This window comes from Danio rerio, chromosome 12, assembly GCF_052040795.2.
Source record: "Danio rerio strain M-AB ecotype USA chromosome 12, GRCz13ab, whole genome shotgun sequence".
Lineage (NCBI taxonomy): Eukaryota > Metazoa > Chordata > Actinopteri > Cypriniformes > Danionidae > Danio > Danio rerio.
The window spans coordinates 39,080,001-39,094,826 of record NC_141032.1 but is presented as its reverse complement, the minus strand read 5'-3'; the positions used below and the strand labels follow the sequence as shown (position 1 = coordinate 39,094,826).

Here is a 14,826-nt window from a genome sequence, read left to right as displayed (position 1 = left end):
TATCGTAGTTAACGTGCTGTGTTAATGCGAGACTCTTATCGCCCGATAAAAAGAATATTGCCGTTAATTTATTCTCAAAGTTGGGTTGGGAGCTGGGTCTATTCTACGCAAGATTTGATGACTTTCACCTTGATATTTTAGTGCGGATCTATACCTGAGCGGTGAGCCATCTGACAAAAAAAGTGCCCTTCTGAATCAAATCAGCAAGATGGCTGACTTTAACTGCAGTTCGGCAGTTTCCCTTTAACTCATGAACATTTCATTCATGCCCACATGACAAACTGGGATATTAGACACAAATAAGGAATAAGGACTGGTAAGGGTGTTATGGAATTTAATAATGCACGCCAAATGGAAAGAATAAAAACTTCCGCATTTCGCAATGTGTGTGTGTGTGTCTGCGGTCCTTTACTGACAGCCGCATGTGTGGATCTTGTCGGCAAATATGGCGAAAAGTCCTACATGATGGTGTTTACCGATCGCGGTGTTTATGTCAATAATTCCACTAATATATGCATACTCCACATGCCTTAATTCACAGTTTGTCCGTCGGAGGACTTGAGACGCAATAAGGAGTTGAACACGACGATGGGGTTCGAGTCCAGCAAAGAACAGTTCCAGAAAGCAGGTAAAACAAAAACAAAAGCCATAAAATAAAATCAAGAAGTAAATAACAGGGTGAGAATGTGGTACAATCTGAAAACGTGGTAAAACGTGGATTGCTTTTTGGAACACCGTCAGTTGGGTTTAGGGAAGTGGATGAGAGGGGTCAATAGGTGCTTTTGAAAACCATTTAATTTGATTCATCTGTATTTCTATAGGGCTTTTACAATGTAGATTGTGCCAAAGCAGCTTCGCATAGAAGATCATAGTGAATTGAAACAGTATCAGTTCAGAAAACACTATTGGTTGGGTTTAGAAAAGGAGGAGGGTGGGTCAGTCAATCAGTCAGTCAGTCAACAGTGGCTTCTGGTGGATTTACGCCAAAACAGCAGGAGTGAATTGCAGTCACGAGAGAAATTTGAGATCTCAAAAAGCACACACAGCAGCCTCTGGTGGATTTGTGAAAACAAAAACTGCAAAAAAAAAAAAGTGCCTCCTGGAACATATTTGGCGCTCTCCAGAAATGTATACAGCGCTTTACAGCTAAATGTATTAATTTTCCTTCAATTGTAGTTTTGACTTGGTTGAACGTAATTTTAATATTAATGAAAATATAATTTTTTTTCCAAAGAAAACAAAATGGAATCCACTTAAAGGTAAAATATTGTTTTTGAGTCCATAAATTAATGGTTTAACATATGTATTTATTTAGAACAAATCCAAACTTTACATTTGAATCAAGTAATGGCAGATTGCAAAACATTACCTGGTGAGCTAGGAGTGATGTCATGTCATCACATGACATGGATTAAGGTAAAAATACCACTTTGAGAAACACTAACTCTATTCATTTTACCAAAAGGTTCATTTTTTCACTTCAAGGCAAATTGAATAAAATAGTTTATAATCCTAAACCATCATTTTTCACTTAATGCAATATAAAAATGTACTTTGAATGAAAGACAGTAGTTTCACTTTTGTTCGGGGTATAATTGCAAGAAATTGGTCTGAAGGAGATCAAGAGATCAGTTTATCAGAATATTAACATCAAACATGCCCAACAGTCTTGAATTGACAAAATATCTAGGTTCATTACTTGTAGACTGTCTGAACACTTTAGGATAATGACCTGCATTCATATAAAGCCTCATATAAAGCATATGATATATAAAGCTATAACAATTGTTATGAGGTTAATCCAGCAATTTTTAGATTCAATTATTTAAATTTGTCCAAATTAGCAAAGATGTGATTAGCTAAGAATCTTATCTACTGTAACTAATTAATTAGTTAGTTAATTAGTAGGTTTAAATAGTTAGCTAATTAATAAGTTTTATTACATGATTGTAGTGTACTACATGTTTGTAAAATTATGCTGTTTAGAGACGAGTTGGGCGACAATATTTGTCCAAATATTACTGCTTTTACTATAATTGCAATTAAATGTGAGACGATTTTTGGGGACTGTGTACGACGAGGTTGTAAAAAGACTATAGTAAAAAGGTTTTAAATAAAAACAAGAATGATAAATAAACTATTAATAAATAAAACAGTGGTGTATTATATGTATCAGCCATAATGCAACTGTTTTAAAATATAGAATTATTTTAATGACATACACAGTATTTATCTGATAATAAATATTCTAAATAAATTTTAGCAACTGTGCTATCTATCTATCTATCTATCTATCTATCTATCTATCTATCTATCTATCTATCTATCTATCTATCTATCTATCTATCTATCTATCTATCTATCTATCTCTCTGTCTGTCTGTCTGTCTGTCTGTCTGTCTGTCTATCATTTTAATCAATTATAAATGTATTCATAATTCAAAGTTAAAAAAACTTAAGGAGACTAATCTTTTTATATATTATTATTTTAATCATTTCTCAATATGTTAAACCGACTGGAAACTTTTTATTGCCAATTAGTTCTTGCTTATATTTCCAAAACATGCCATATTTCCCAAATATTTTCCAACAACCATTAAAAATGTACTTACTTTAAATAATTATTTATTTCAATAATTTACACATTTAATTAATTTGATGATTAATTAATTTTTAAATATTCAACACATATTTGAGCAACTTTGCAACTGTACTTTGAATTTATCCATCCATCCATCCATCCATCTGATTTAATTAATGATATATGGATTCATAACTCACTATTAAGAAGACATTAATATCCTAATCTTTTTATTATTATTATTTAATTACTTATCAAATTATGCTAAACAGACAGGAAACTTTTAATAGCCAATTTGTTCTAGCATATGCTTAAATTTCCAACACATCCCATATTTCCCAAAATATTTGGCAACCACCATTAAAAAATTGACATCCAGCCAATATTCCCGATCCACACGTGCATGCTGAGATCACCACTGTGAACAACATTGCTGAACGTTGCCAGTGGGCACACCCTCTTTCATTTTTTTCCCCCTTCAAGCCCGCCATCCGCTCCTGCAGGGTACAAAGCTGCCCCGCTATGAAGAGCGTTTCCGGATCTCAGGTAAAGCCCATTACACGAATGCTGAGTTTGCGGAGACGATGGCGGCTCTTCAGGTAGCCTTCATAGTCTGCGGGTGGCATTGTTAAAGAACAAAGACTAGACAAAGCAAATTCATGAGCCACGTCTGTACAGTACATCCAGTATATCCAGGAAGACGCTTGAGGAACAGGCACAGTTTGTTCTGGTTTAAAAGAGGAAGCTGATGAACGATGGCTTCGTATTAGTAAGTCTGCAATTAACCATCAGGCATCTTCCGTTCAAGTCATTTTTGTGGGCAAGACGGACATTAATAACAGCACATGGATGTGATTATTGCAAAAATTATGAACAGAATGCCATAGTGTTGCTGAACTAAGATCCAGCTGAATATCAAAAGGGTTTGTGATGTTTACGCAAAGCAGAATGTGAAATTGGTGTTTAAATTGAACTCAGATGACCAACGATGGCGGGAAAAAAACCCTGAAAACCAAAAAACATCTGGGTTATGTTTGCTGAATGCAAACACAGTCAGTATTTTGTCTATTTCTTGGCTTCATGAGTGTGATGTGTCTTTTTAATAACACATTGTATCTCTAACAGACGGTGAGGAGCCAGAAATAGTTTGCAAGCCAGATGTGTAGACTAAACGCAACAGTTTTTTTTTTTTCCTCTAAGATTTTGCCTTCATATAACAGTTACTAAAGGTGCTATTATTGTTATTAAAGGTGCTATACTGTAGCTGCTATTCTGAACCAATAATCAAAAACAAAAGCAGCTGAAGGATGGCGTGTTAAAATCAATTACTTATCTGACTCCAATATAATTACAATATAATTATTAAGTTTTTCTCAGTGGCTTTGGTGCATTTCTCACAACACTATTTACATTTGCACAACAGTTAATGCATTTCTCAAAAAAAAAAAAATCATCAATTGCATCATGTCATGTCAGTCAAAATTAACTAAACTTGTAAATGCTGAATAGTCATTCCATATAAAACTAACAGTCCTCATTTCATTACTCGAGTCATTAAATACAAAACTGTTGAACTAGATGTCAAAATCAGCAAATTATATATATGTGTATATATATATATATATATATATATATATATATATATATATATATATATGTATGTATGTATTATTATTTTTTTTTTTCCTGAAAATGTACTCTATATAAATTGAACAATGTCATGAATGATTTACAGACCTACTGTATGTATGACCTACATTCCTTCCAACAAATTGCAAATGCTTTTGGATATGCATCAAATGCTTTCATACAACTCAAGTTCAAGTTCAAGTTGCTTTATTGGCATGACATTAAGTACAGTATTGCCAAAGCACTTCAAATATGAAATATATTAAAACCATTGAAAAATTAATAATAATACAGATAAGATATAATGACACAAAAAATACATTCGATAAATATAATAATATTATTATTATTATTAATAATAATAATAATAATAAAAAGTTTAAATTATTTAAAAAAGATACATGAGTTTACATTAACCATTTCTTATGATGTGTAGGTTGTATACATATTTTGCAGCTAGTCTAGATGTCAATTCGTCCTCTCCAAGTATATGGTAAAGTTTAGTAAACTCTCTGTTGTTTATTACATTACCATTTGCTTAAGTCATGTCAGTCAAAATTACTAAACATAAATGCTAAAAAGTCATTCCATATAAAACTAATAGTCCTCATTTCATTACTCGAGTCTTTACATATACTGTAACAATGTTGAACTAGTTGTCAAAATCTGTCAAGCTAATTTTATATGTCTATAATTTTATAAATTGAACAATTTCATGATTGGTTTTCAGACCTATGAATGTTGTAGATTCAGTTCCAATATATTCTGCAATATTGTTTACAGTTGTGCACAGCTCTACCCTAAGAAGGTTTATGTTTGTTGTAAATAAGGGTGTATTTATTCTTTTGCACAATGCTGTGAATTACAAAGAGCAAATGCAGTAAAACTGTGAAACATACAGATTCAGTGTCTTGTACTCAGATACCTCACTAAATGGCGTGATGTCTAACTTTACTGTAGTTTTTAAATAGCTGTGCAAATAGTATACAGTGCTGTCTTGAACATTTTCAGGACAGCACTTCATTCGGCAGTTTGCACTAATTGTTTGAGAAATGCATTAACTGTTGTTCAAATCTAAAAAGTGTTGTGAGAAAGGCATTAAAGCAACTGAGAAAAACTGTAAATGACAACTTATTTACATTATGGCGTGTTTTTATAAGTTGTTTACATTGTAAGACTTTTTATTTAAAAAACTAAAAGTTACACACATATTGTTTTTGCATTCCTTATAGCAATATAAGGAATGCAAAAACTCAATATCTCAAATTCATTCAGAACGCAGAGAGAACCTTATAATTCCAAGATGATGAAGTGTCACCAAAATCTTGGTAAAAAAATGTACAGAGTAAACTTATGAAAACATCACAAAGCCATTTGACGATCTTGTTCATAAACAATGGTGTCAGGACTTTTCATCTTGATGGCACTGACACTTTCATTGACCTGAATACTTGGTTTGAGGAATGAGCTATCCATTTTGAGCAAGAGACACGCTTTTGCAGGTTATCAACTAGGTCTTACAATTTGTACTAATTGTTTTGAGAAAACAAAATAGTGTTGTGAGAAATGCACCAAAGCCACTGACAAAAACTATAATGTGACTAATGTGAGAAAGAATCTCTTGCCTTAAAGCAGGCAAAGTTGTTAATTATTGTAAGTTACATGTTTAAATATATAGACAGCAGAATGAAATAAACTAGCATAATGTATAGAGAAACTTAGCTGTAACATGAACTACCGTGTTACAAAGACAGGCCACGCACCGATGTGCGGGAGAGGCAGAATATTCTCCCCAGTTAACAGTCACCTTTCCTTATTATACCCTGAGAAAAGCATTGTCAAAAATGATTGAAATAACATTCATGCACACTCATTCACTCACATACTGTACACTACGGCCATTTTTGCATATTTAATTCACCTATAGCGCATGTCTTTGGACTGTGGGAAAAACCAGGGCACCCAGAGGAAACCCATGAGAACATGTAAAGTCTGCAAGGACATGCCAACTGACCCAGCCAGGACTCAAACCAGCGACCTTCTTGCTGTGAGGTGACAGTGGTAACCTCTGAGCCACCGTGTCGCCCTGCTTATTATCAATGTATATTAAATGTATAAAACGTGTGTGGAAGTCAATCTTCCAATTTCAGATTGTGTACATAAACAAAATCCCAGATGAGCACATGTAGCGTTTTAACGAACAATACAACACATGCATCCTTCCCCTCTCCAAACACAGCCTGCTTACATCTGAGGGAAAAAAGTGACAAAGTGTGTCTGTGTGTGTGTGGTCTTTTATTTCTTCGGTCTTTCACTCTTCACTGTGCTTAACCGATGTTTTACAGCTGATTTTAAATGTTCCATGCATCAAGAGAAAAGAGGATGAGCCTTACAATAAAGGGTTTAAGATGGACCGTCTTTTCTTCTCTGTGTTCCTCCTCCTTGTCGGCTCCGGGTCTTGTGGGCTTCAGCACAGAAGAGTCTAAAGACAGATGTGAATCATCAATAAAATCATGTCTGCACCCTTAAGGTTCAGTCTACTCCAGTTACCAAATTCTGCTCGTTTGCCATCAAGCCAGCCAAGCGGTCAGAAGCACATTTTTCACTATACTTTACAAAGCGATTTCATTAGTTAATGTTTAGTTTAATGTATTTATTATCATAAACTTAAGAATGAACAATACTTGGGAAGAATTTATTGATTGCATTTCAACATTTGCGAATGCAATATTATGTTCCAAATTCCTGTATGTAAGCACTTTTTTCATTAACTGACATTAGCAAAGATGAATAAACACTTTAATAATCTTTAAAAGTGTGTATTGTTTATATTTATTGTTTGTTTTTTAGTAAATACATTAAATAACTAACTAATAAAACCTTATTTTAAACACTTTTTGGGAATATAAATCTTACTTCCAGGGCCATTTATATCGAAGCTGAAATTTAGCCACACCATATTGGTGTTTCGTAACATCTAGTTTTTATGAGACGAGTTGTTCGCCCAATGCTCAACCCCCAATCTAGAGGACCAGGACATACACACATACACAACTAAGAACAATTTAGCTTACCCAATTGACCTACAGCACATGTCTTTGGACTGTGTGCGAAACCGGAGCACCCGGAGGAAACCCACATAAACAAGGGGAAAACATGCAAAATCCAGACAGAAATGCCAGCTGACCCAGCAGTGACTCGAACCAGTGACCTTCTTGCTGTGAGGTGAGAGCGCTTTTTAGAATAATACATTTATATACATGTATTTTCTACATATTCTAGAATTCAACATATACAAATACATACTGTTGTGATTGCCACCGGTGTTGCCATTGCGGATCGCTAGAGAACATTCCCCATCATTCACTTGGACTACATCTCCCATCATGCCCTAGTCACACACCAGTTTCAGTTCACCTTCTGATTACATACAGCTGTTGACTATTAAGACTGATCACACACACATTTTATAAACGCTTCATTCACTCTAGTCCATTGCTCAGTGTTTAGTCAATATTAATCATCTATAACTAAACACATTGAGGGCGATGCAGTGGCACAGTAGGAAGCTTTGGTTGGTGGTTGGAAGTTGACAGTTGGTGGTTCTGTGAGGAGTTTATATGTTCTCCCTGCGTTCGCGTGGGTTTCCTCCGGGTGCTCCGGTTTCTCCCACAGTCCAAAGACATGTGGTACAGGTGAATTGGATAGGCTAAATTGTCCATAGTCTATGAGTGTGAATGAGTGTGTATGAATGTTTCCCAGAGATGGGTTGCAGCTGCGTAAAACATGGGCTGAATAAGTTGGCGGTTCATTCCGCTGTGGCGACCACTGATTAATAAAGGGACTAATCCGAAAAGAAAATGAATGAATGAATGAAAACACATTGAATTGTGTTTATTACAATAAACAAATATACTCAATGGCCACTTTATTGGGTACACCATACTAGTACCGGGTTAGACTCCCTTTGCCTTCACTACTGCCACAATCCTTCATGGTATAGGTTCAACAAGGTACTTGAAATATTCCTTTAGAAATTTTGGTCCATATTGACATGATAGCAGAGAGCTCTAGTTGAGAGTTCTCAACTGTCTTATTGTTGTTGTATAGAGTTCTCTAGTTCTCTAGTCTAGTTGCTGCAGATATGTCGGCTGCACATCCATGATGCGAATCTCGTATTCCACTACATCACAAAGGTGCTCTACTGGATTAAAATCTGGTGGCTGTGGAGGCCATTTAAGTACAGTGAACTCATTGTCATGTTCAAGAAACCATTGCATCACCACCACCAGCCTGAACCATTGATACAAGGCAAGACAGGATGGATCCATGGTTTCAAGTTGTTAACGCCAAATTTTGACCCTACCATCTGAATGTTGCAGCAGAAATCAAGACTCATCAGACCAGGCAACATTTTTCCAATCTTCTATTGTCCAATTTTGGTAATCCTGTGTGAATTGTAGCCTCAGTTTCATGTCCTTAGCTGACAGCAGCAGCACCCAGAGTGGTCTTCTGCTGCTGTAGCCCATCCGCCTCAAGGTTGAACATGCTGTGCATTCAGAGATGCTCTTCAACATACCTCAGTTGTAACGAGTGCTTATTTGAGTCACTGGTGCTTTCCTATTAGCTCGAACCAGACCGGCCATTCTCCTCTGACTTCTGGCATCAACAAGGCATTTATGGCCTCAGATATGCTGCTCACTAGATATTTTCTCTTTTTCGGACCATTCTCTGTAAACCCTAGAGATGGTTGTGTGTGAAAATCCCAGTAGATCAGAAGTTTCTGAAATACTCAGACCAGCCCATCTGGCACCAACAACCATGCCACATTCAAAGTCACTTAAATTCCCATTTCTTCCGATTGCTCTGTTTGAACTGCAAAAGGTCATCTTGACCATGTCTACATGCCTAAATGCATTGAGTTGCTGCCATGTGATTGGCTGATTGGAAGTTTGCGTTAATGAGCAGTTGGACAGGTGTACCTAATAAAATGGGCGGTAAGTATAAATCAAAAAAATGCTTAGTCGCTTGAACCCAAATTTTGGGTAAGCCAGCCATTGGATTAAAAAAGTAATTCAAATTTAATTGAAAAATGTTGAGTTTGTCCTTATTTTACCTAATGCTGGGTTAAAACTTCCCAGCATTTTTAAATGTATATAATTAAAATTTCAGACATATATTATTAGCATTTTTAGATATTGGCAATATGAAATGGAGGACAGTTCTAGTTAAGCAAAATGCATGTCACTCCTAAACTATAAACTAAAGCAACATTTATGACCAGTTCTGATATGAGTGATTTATTAGTTCATCTTTTAACACCTTCACGCAGATCTCTGACAGATGCAGCGGTGACCTCTGTAGAGTTGAACCCACCAGAGACGCAATGAAGTCTGTGCTTTTCTCCACAGTAAACATAAAAACATTCCCTAGATTTCAAAAAGCCCATAAACCTGGGTGTTCTTTGGGCAGCTTGTGATTTTGTTGAAAATCGACTGACATGTTTTTTTGTTTTTCGGCCCAATAACTCAAGTGTAACACTCTTGGCTACTTCCTTGGCTTGTCACTTGGAACGCGTTAAAATCTGAATGTGAAAAGGAACTTGGAGTACTACAATGGCAATAACTGTTAAACAGCGACTCAGACAATGAATAAAACCCAGACTGGACTGAGCTGTTAGCGAGCATGAGATGAAAGCTTATTTAGATTGGCGTGGGTGTCCACAAAACTGCTTTTATTTCCCTTTATTCCTCATCAGTGTGGTAATGAAAGGCACAGATCATGTGGCTCTGGTCAAACTCACTGTGAGTGATTGAATGCTTCAGCTATTCTTCATTTAGTTTTCCTTTAAGTCTGTAAGGCTCTTACATCAATATACATGAGTGGTTCTGCATCTCCTTAGTCTCGGTCTAAGACGTTATATTCGCAGGCCACCCACCGTCCACTCACTGACCGCTTGATGGATCCTGCGCACAACAGTGGAAAGGCATTTTCAGGAATCACAAGATCCAGACCGCATGTATTAATATTAGAAATCATGTGTGTTGTACAGAATTCAGCCGAGGATAATTTTACATTCTGAATCTGAGGCAGTCATGATGCTCTAATTGTCAATTCATGTATTCTCATTTACGCTACCTCAAAAAGGTCTTGTCGCCTTTCCAAGTATTAGGAACAACAAATAATAACTTGACTTCTAGTTGATCATTTGGTATCAGAAGTGGCTCACTTGAAAGACAAAGGCCCCTATATTACGCTTATTTAACCAAAATAAAATATGATCACGCCTTGATTTTTAATTAGGGCAGTAAGGTCTGACTTTGATTAGATAAAAGTCGTCACTTAAAAGAAATAATGTACAGTATAGAATAAAGTCATGTTGCAGTGAAAATAAATTAATGTTGTTTATGACTCCCATGAGCTTGATGGACTGCATCCATACATCTCTGCATGACTTTATTCAGATTCATCAAGATTCTTTGGATTCATCTTCAATGCCTCCTCCATCTTATCTTAGACATGCTCAGTAATGTTGATATCTGGTGATCTGGCTGGCCAACTATGGAGCACCTTGACCTTTTTTTGCTTTCAGGGACTTTGATGAGGAGGCTGAAGTATGAGGCCCTGTTTACATGAATACGTTTTAGTTTTAAAACGGCGTTTAGAATGAAAACGATCTTCGTCCAGCCAACCGTTTTCTGAACAACTCTCCGTCTACACTACAACGCTGAAAACGCACATGACGTGACCACATATACACACACTGGCATGCACTGCAGCAAGAGAGCTGTCGGACTGTTCATCTAGGACAGGGGTGTCCAAACTAAGTCCTGGAGGGACGGTGTCCTGCAGATTTTAGCTCCAACTTGCCTCAACACACCTGCAAGAATGTTTCTAGAAAGCCTAGTGCCATTAATTCTGTAGATTTCTTGCATGCCCCATAAAATAAAACCCCAAACTATGATTTTTCCTTCACCAAACTTGACTGATTTCTGTAAGAATCTTGGGTCCATGCGGGTTTCAATAGGTCTTCTGCAGTATTTGTGATGATTGCGATGCAGTTCAACAGATGATTCATGAGAAAAATCTACAACCCAAGCTCATTCTGAAAACGTAGCCCCGCGGACGCTTCTGGAAAACACGATTTACGTGGACGGAGGTACGTATGGCTGCATTTAGTTTTTTCAGGCGAACACTACTGTGTGACGCCGCTCTTCTTCGCGCTCGCCTGCTCACAGCTCACCTCCTTCGTGTGCTCCTTCGACAGCTCGTCCTCCTTCAGTTTGTCCGGTTAGCTCGTCGTGTTATGTCGACGGAGCGGAGGCCCGGAGGAGCCGGCCGCGGTGACGACCAGGTTCGAGTCTGGAAAAAAGCAGTTCCAGAAATCAGTTAAGACAAAAAACAGAATCCAAAAAATAAAGCGAACGACTTATAAAGCAAAAAATAAAGCGACCACATAATGGGGCGAGAATGTGGTGAAATCCGAAAACGCGGTCAAAATCGGACGAATGTTTTTCTTTTTTTGGACGGCTTTTGTAAATCTTCATTTGGGTTTAGGGAAGGGGGACTAGGAGGGTGGGTGGCTGGGTTGGCTGATTGGCTGGCTGGCCGCCCAGTCAATTATTTAGTCATTCAGTCAGTCAGCCAGTCGGACAGACGGCAGCTCGACAGCGGCCTCCGGCAGCTTTTTACGCGAGAACAGCACGGACGCGAACGGCGCGTGCTCGAGACGCGAAAAAGTGCACACCGCAGCCTCTCGCGAATTAGCGAAAACAAAAACTGCACAAATATGTACCTCCCGGGACATATTTCGCGGTCTCCAGAAATGTCCGCGGGGCTACAATTCCAGAATGAGCCTGGGTTGAAAATCTACCTTCTGCCACTTTTCCAAATGATCAACTAGAAGTCAATTGATTATTTATTGCTCTTACAAGTGGGATTGATGACAAGACTTTTGTCAGGTAGTGTATACATCACAAAAAAAGTATTTAACCATATTTTAACCAATTGTTGAATGCTTAATTTCTCAGAATGCACTGCCTTAGATTGCAACAGTTAATTTTCTTGAAGTCAAATACTTTATATTGATTTGTAAAAATAACTGAAAACACTTATGTGAGCTACAGTGTTGTTGTCTGATGGTTTACATTTACATTCAGTCATTTAGCAGATGCTTTTGTCCAAGTTGCCTTACAAATGAAGAAGCATTCGGTGATTCAACATTGTATTTATGCTTTGTTCATGCCATCCTTTCACAGCAATAAGTTGTAACTTTTAAAAATAATCATGTTTTACAACCAAATTTGGGATATAAACTGCATTATCCATGATGCTGTACAGACAAATTCACCAATTAGGGAGCTGCAGCAAGAAGGTGTACCAAATTTTATTAGCTCCGTATAGTCGTTGGTTTTATGTCTTATAACACTTTAAACAAGACTTTTTGCCAAGTCTTTAGCATAAGGAGCACATATTAACTATTTATTACCAATTTTGTCTCAAACTCCAATTATTAGCAGTAAACTATTGCTTATTAACATTTACTAACATAGTTGTTGTAGACATCTTGCATATCCCATTATGAATAAGGGACGTAGAATATAATCAGGTAGACATTTATATTTGCTTTAATAAATGCTAACTAGGCGGCACAGTGGCTTAGTGGTTAGCAATGTTGCCTCAAAGCAAGAAAGTTGCTGTTCGTGTGCCGGCTGGGCCAATTGGCATTTCTTTGTGGAGTTTGCATGTTCTCCCCATGTTGCCGTGGGTTTCCTCCGGGTGCTGCAGTTTCCAAAACAGTTCAAAATACGCAATAAGTAAATTGGTTGAACCAAATTGGCTGTAGTGTATAAGTCGATGAATGTGAGTGTATGGGTGTTTTCCAGTATTGGGTCACAGCTGGACGGACATAAGCAAACATATATAGTTGGTGGTTCATTCACCATAGCAACCCCTGATAAATATAAGGACTAAGCCGAAGGAAAATTAATGAATAAATTAATGAAATGCTAACTAATACTGTAAGCAACAAGTTAATAGAGGGAGTTGGTCCCTGTATAAAAGGGTTACAGTATTTTTTCTAAATCATTACTTTACATCATTACATTAGAGCTTTTGAAATCCCACTTATGAGCTTAATCTTCAGTTTGGAACTAACTTTTATAATAAATATAGCTTCTCGAATGCTTCTATGTTCATTCATTTTAACCATCTTGATTAGATTACCACTGCTGAAACAATCCACTGCTCCTCTGCCCAGGCATCCTTCACCATTCACGTTGGACTGCTTCACCCGGAGATATTACAGCTGCCGTTCTCTACAAATGGAGCGTCTGAAGGGACTTCTCAGGATGTGGACTAACAGCTCTAGTCTGTTTGAAGCGTGTGATAAAAGAAGAGAGGTTAAACGTGCGGGAAAGTCATTCTCATCCGAGTCATTAAGGTTTCCAATGGAGAGGGTAGATCCAAAGAGACCATTCACTTAGCCCTAGAGCGATATTATATGAGGGCTTGGGTCCAGAAACTGTCAGGGGGTGAAGATGTGTAAGTGATCTTTCCACTTGTGTGATGAGGAAGAGATGAGCTGCTCTACAGAGAACTGTTGCAGACAAGCCAAACCAGCTATACGATTGATTTGAGCCGGACGGCTGCTGATCGTAATGTGGAATCTCTGGAAGGACTCTTGCTAAAAGAACTGAATAGATCGCAAACATTATAGAGTATTCTCAGGACTAAGGAAGCTTGTTTCCATCATGGAATGAAAACAAATTATAATTGTGACCTTTCATCTGATAATTCTGAGAAAGCAATGGCTCATTTCTAGGTTCAGTACAGTATGATTGGGTAAAGGTCCCCCTGGTCAGGCTTGAGATTACACTGTCAATAGTACCATTAGGCATAGTGTGTGCCAGAAAGTTCCAATCAATTTATTTGAAGACATATCATGTCTTTTACACACTCAACCTTATTATTTTAAATGTAGAGCTGTGTGTCTGTTTGTCACAAGAGGACAACAAGCTTTGTTTCAGCATGGTTCATTATTGCGAGCCGTCACTGTATTATTACTGCACTGTAAGAAATTCTGGTTGCCTTAAATTTTTAAGCTGAATCAAATTAGCCTTATGAGTCCATTGAACTTATATTACATTAATCTGAACTAAAAGAGTTTGTGTAACTCATTAAATAGAGTTAGAAGGTGATTAACTTGGTTTAATAAGTTACATTTACCTAAAAGCAGATGCTGTCAGGACTAATTGATCATATATTTTTTGCAGTGTGTGTTATGTTTTGACTGTTAATTAAAACAACAACAACATCAATAACATAGGATTATTGTAGATACAAAACCCAGGTCTACATTTCTGGAGATCATGAAATTTGTACCCAGAGGTATCCGGCTGCATTTCAGCGGTAAAACGAATGTTATGCCACCGACAGTTTCTGTTCCTTTTTGCACTACCGCAGACTGATTACCTCCGTCTTCGATGGGTTTTCCAGTGTTACCAGTTCACCTAGTGGCTCACCACATATGCCGATAGACATGGGATGCGGAGCAGAATGGACCACGACAGAGTTCGAGTTTGATGAAGTATGATTCCAGAAACAAAAGCAAAAATA

At 37.2% G+C, this 14,826-nt stretch overlaps 1 protein-coding gene across 1 annotated transcript in view; it reads right to left on the bottom strand.

Moving 5' to 3' along the window:
• unk (unk zinc finger) overlaps positions 1-14,826 on the bottom strand; it is a 449,165-nt gene that overhangs the window by 264,544 nt on the left and 169,795 nt on the right. The window lies entirely within an intron of this gene.